The following is a 5,667-nucleotide window of genomic DNA, read 5'->3' as shown; positions in this document are numbered from 1 at the left end:
AATCTTAGTCCGGTAGGATTGTATAGTTGCCCTATAGCTTTACTCCCGCGAAGAAAGCTCCTCAATCAGAGATCGTTTGCCGGTGCCTCCTGTAGAGCTCCCAACAAGGGTGTAGTCACCAACACAAATAGGGAAGAGTAGTTGAAGCTCTTACCCTCGTACTGCTTCCTGTGGTTCTCTTGCTTGCAACTCAGCCCTTAGCACGAACGAGGCTCTGATACCATGAAAAGATGCAGGGGAGAAGAGAGCTTGAGCTCTTGCAAGCACACACACACACTCACAAAACCCTAATAGAGAACACACAAGGTGAGAGGCTGAAAATCTTCTTCTTCTCTACTCAACACTCAACACACCATATACAAGATAAGAGTGCTCATAATATGAAAGGTACTCAACCAATATATACACGGGTTCTCTATAGTGTGAACCCGACTAACAATAACAACCAACTCCCAAGTTGAATCCTCTATTTCCCTTTCTTTCCACCTAATTTTAACCTCAGGGATTAGATAACTAGAAAGTTTTCTTTCCCTGAATTCAAGTACCTTATCAGGTTCATGTGGAACATAGGATAAATCTTCGACTTCAACGAGTTCTTGAGGAGTAACTATGTAATCCTCACCTCCCCGTTTTCCTTTCAAATCTATTGAAATAAAAGACTGGATGAAGAGGTAGTTTATAGTTCATATGCAACTGTGCCAATCCGATGTATAACTCGAAATAGACCACAATATCTAGGAGATAAATTCAAGCATTTTCCTTTTGACAAAGTCTGAAAATCTTTATGAACTTTTAAATAAACCAACGCTCTTGGTTCAAAAGACCAAATTGAGCATCCTCTATCAGCATAGAACCGTGCCATATCTTGAGCACTCCTGATAGAATCCCGAGCTTCGGTCAGCATTTCCTACATATCATGCAAGAAATCCCTCGATGCATCAAGCTCGATGTCCTTAAGATCGACATCAATAGGTGCCCTGGGTTGATACCCATGCATAAGCATGAACGGACTAAAACCAATAGCCGTATAGGCAAATTCCATCATTGGAAGATATTTTTCCCAATATGATGATTTTCTAGAGACATATGCACGAAGCATATCCTCTACAATCTGATTCATACACTCTGTTTTCCCATTAGAGTGTGTATGATCAGAGTAATTCACATTCAAAGTAACTTCCTCGTTGTAAACTATTCGGAATAAAGTAAGAAAACATGGCATTATAACAGCAGAAACCAGGGATTCATCGGCACCCCGACATACCCACATCTGCACATGGAATAATCGACGTCTCGAGTTGTCCATATCAACATAGAGAATCATCAACATCTCGATGAGTCACATATGTTCATCCATAAACCTATTAGGTTGATTGTATAAATCATCTAAAGTATGGAACTAGAGAAAGAAATGCCAACAAAGGAAAAATCCAAATTTCCTTAATCCGAACACAACAAGATAAACTTGTTTGAACTCTAAAGAAAGAGATTTCAACAAGTGAAAATGCTGACAAGATTACCCTCATCAAAATATATAGGCTATAGATAAAAGAAGTTTATCTCGAGAATGCCCACAGTATAGCTTCTAGTGAATTTAGAAAATGAGATCGTCTTTGAATGTTGAGGTCAACATGCTAAGTGATGTCGAGCCAAAATTATCCCATAAGATAATATATGTGAGGGATCACTAGCGTCCCATACCACCATGATACCACCCATACATACCTTAACAATTTGAAACTCCCTAGTATGCCATCTAGGAAAAATGAATAAAATCCTGTATAAAAGGAATAAAATGGCCTTATCCTAGAATTTTACATACTAAAATCTGTCTCTATGTACCTGAGACCAAATCAAGGAATAACTCTTTTCGAGTACATTATTTAGAAAAGAAATTGAATTATTGGCGCCTTTCTAATGATAACTACCCAATAAACAATAAAGTTAGGGTAGAAAAATAACTCACCTAGATACATAAGCAACTAGGTATCCAAGTTGGAATATGTACAAGAGTACAAGCAATATACTCCAAAATTAAGTGCAAAAAATGAAGGCAAATGCTACCTTCAAAGCACATGATATTATCCAAAAGATCAAAAGATCCTTATAAAACCATGGATAAAAGCATAGAAGCTCCTCGAGTCCATAAAAACCATAGTTGATCTTAACAATCAATGCATGCTATCTAATGGTCATTAATCATGCCAAAAGAAGCAATAAAATTGGTGGGGCCAACTCATCAATTCGGAGTATATGAACATAGTGACGTTCAAACAAAACTCCAAAGTAAGCAAGTGAAACACATGTGTGTAGCACTCATTAAAAAACCCATAGATACAAGTGATCTAGGTAGAACCTGATGAGTCCATATAAAACTTGGAAAACATCCAATAAAATCCACCAAAATAAACTGATCAACTAGCCCATGATAGAATTTATCTTAGGCTTAAAAAATTAAGCATAAACCACACTTAAATAAGTGCAAAATAAATTATCATGGAAAAGTGTCAAAGGTGAAACACACTTTGAACGGAGATTCTAGCCATCATTGAAGAAATTAAGGAACATGTCCAAAAAGAATGGCTAAACAAAGGTAAAGAATCATGAAAACATCGTTTAGAATTAATCCAAACAGATATAACTACTAATACGAGGTACAATTGTATTAATAATATGCGAATAACCCTCATCTATCTAATGTCAGCATGAGAAAACGTACTTCAACATTAAATAACCCTCGAAAATATTAAATTCTCGAGAAAAAAAAATTATCATGATTTTTTCCTAATTTTTCCTAATTTTCTAGGGCCTCAAAATCTCATGGAGGTGAGCATGTGCTGTATCACAAATAACTGTTCACTTCTATCACATCATCGTCCTATTTACTTATATCACTTTTGACATCATTCGAGTAAGTCTAGCACTCGTAAAATATTCTAGGCTCAATGCTAGCATTTTCTCCATCCTAGCATTCTGAGGGTAGGATGGAGTAAACACCTCACAATGCTAGGAGAATGGAGCTTGATGTCTAGTGTAAAGCAAGGACCCTAAATTTTGCGAACACATCTAATGAGATGGCTTCCAGCATATGGACTCTCTTAGAAAGAAATAAAATGGCTCTTTTTATCTAAAAAATGCATTCACTCCATTAAAAATATGCTTAGGCTCGAACTTAATTTTATGGCATCTAGACTCAGTGATCATATGTTTTCTCCCTTCGAGCATTGTGAGGCTCGAACTTAAGTTCGAGCCTTAGAATGCTCAGATGGAGTAAGTCTAGCACTCTTGAAATATTCTAGGCTAAATGTTGACATTTGCCTCATCCTAGCATTGTGAGGGTAGGATGGAGTAAACGCCTCACAGGCAGCTCTTGCGTTGTTATTTGGGTAGCACAAGAGCAAGTTGCAAACAAGTACGTTGTTTGAGATGCTCACCATAGGGAGGACTTGGGACTCGGGTGTAGCCTATGCACAGGCTTGCATGGCATGATTACACCTCGTAGACTAGGATGTGCCATAGAAAAATGACAAAAAGGAATTAGCTCATTCAATAGCCACCAGCCCCTTGAACAATTAGCTATGTGCACTCTCCTCTAGATAGCAAGAGTATCGATGGAGGGCACTACTCAGAACTTCAATGCCAACTTGAGGGCATTGTTGAACATCCATGCATCGTGATCTTGAGGGTGCTCAGCTGCTGCTGAACATCCATGCATCGTGATCTTGAGGGTGTTGCTGAGCACGCATGCAACGCGAGCCTCGTAAGAAGCTTCTAACAGCACTACTTGCAGAAGGACAAACCTGCACAAAACCCTCTCTTTTTTGGTATGGATTGCATCCTTGGAAAAGAAAGGTCATCAATAGAGCATGTCAAGTAATCAGCACGGTAATCTTCATATAGTAGAGCTCTCAATATTGAGGCCAATGAGGTAATATAGTCAAGCGTAGGAGGTTGTTCTAATTATCGACAACAAATGGAGGAATATAGCATCGTAGAAAACAAGCAGGCTATGGAAAAGAGAGCATGGTAATCTTCAAGTATTAGAGCTTTCAGCTCAGTGTAAATTGAGGCCAATGAGGTAATATTGTGAAGCGTAGGAGGTTGTTCTGATTGTCGACAACAAATGGAGCAATACAGCATCGCTATGGCAAGCAGAAAACAAGCAAGGCTATGGAAAGGAGGTGTGGACTACTGTACACAGAGAGTGCCATCGATTTCAAATTTCAAATTTGACGGGCTCCGTCAAATGAAGGTCTCCTGCACCGTCAGTTTCAAATTTCAGCAAGTGCCAAGCTGGACAAAAGTGAGTGTGGCCAGTCTGGGGCCCAATGGTGGCCCAGCTGTTTATAATAAATTTTGTATGCAACTTGCATGGCCACGTTGCAGCATCTAACAGTAGATTCGCCGATTCATTAGGGCGACAGACATCATCGGCGGTTCGACGGTCACGCCTGAGCTGGCAGCAGGCAGGTGCCCTCCTGACTCCTGAGTCCTCGCCGGTCAGTTGCCGCAAATCTCCTCTCTGTCCGTCACTAATTACAGTCACACAACATGGAGTCGCACATTAGCTATTGCGCAGCTTTTGCAGGCTGCTCACAATTTTTAATTGGCTGTTTTGAAGCCAAACAATGCTTGCAAGTTGCCATTGCTTGGGCATCGATGCTAGATGGGCGGTCTTTCCCCCTCGACCGATTTCAAGGGAGCTATACGCCGTGGCCATTACGTGGATAGACAGCTCAGCAATGGAGGTATGTCCGTCGGCTGCATGTGACTCTGAGTAGGAAAGGCGCCTTTTCCTATTGGATCCACGTCAGCATGAGTGTGACAGGAACCTTAGTGCACATGCAGCGTTGGCAGGCTGCAGCTCGTGAGTCATGAGTCATGGAGTCATCCGCTAAGAGGAAACAACTTTCAGCTTTGGGAAGCGTCATGGGCTATACTTGTAAGTTGTAGCTGGCCTTGTGAGTTGTAGGACGCTTTCTCCTATTCTATTGTTGTGTTGTTGTGGCTCGAACTCAAGTTTGAGTTTCAACAATTATCACAAGCCAATTCTTATTATGCACAAACTACAATCATGTATGCAACGATTTCAACATTTACCATGTAGGGAGAAGATCTCTTTGCCCATTGATGTGTTCAAGATCAATTGACACTCCTCACGAGGGAACACATGTAGCTAGGTGCAAGTGGGGGTAGGGTAGTGTTGGTGGGCTTCTGTAATGCTAGGGTTTAACTAGACCTCATTTGAAATTCAAGGTTATAGTCGTTCAGAATGGTGTTAGTTTACCAATTCTATATGTTCACTCTAACATTTCAAGTGGACATCATTTGAACACATGCAAAATGTCATTTGTCTACCTAGATGGAGGTACGGTTTCTCTATGGAGCTATGTTTGATGTGTGCTACAATATAGGTGTTGTCCTTCTTATGTCATTTCCTTGTGTATGGTCTGCTCCACATTTTTCATCCTTGACTTACAATGGCACTCAATTATGTGTTGAACATCATCTACTTTTACTCACTAGCTCATTGATGATTGCGAACAATACGCATGACCGAGTGGTCATGTTTTCTACTCCCCTTCACATTTCAATGTGTTGACTACATGCATATATCCACACCATGAGCTACTAGTAAATGCAACACTCCTTGCTAGTGAGACCACA

The sequence above is a fragment of the Cibotium barometz genome, chromosome 15, assembly GCF_041138505.1.
Source record: "Cibotium barometz isolate CiBa-2024 chromosome 15, ASM4113850v1, whole genome shotgun sequence".
Taxonomy (NCBI): Eukaryota; Viridiplantae; Streptophyta; class Polypodiopsida; order Cyatheales; family Cibotiaceae; genus Cibotium; species Cibotium barometz.
Note: the sequence above shows the minus strand (reverse complement) of the source record.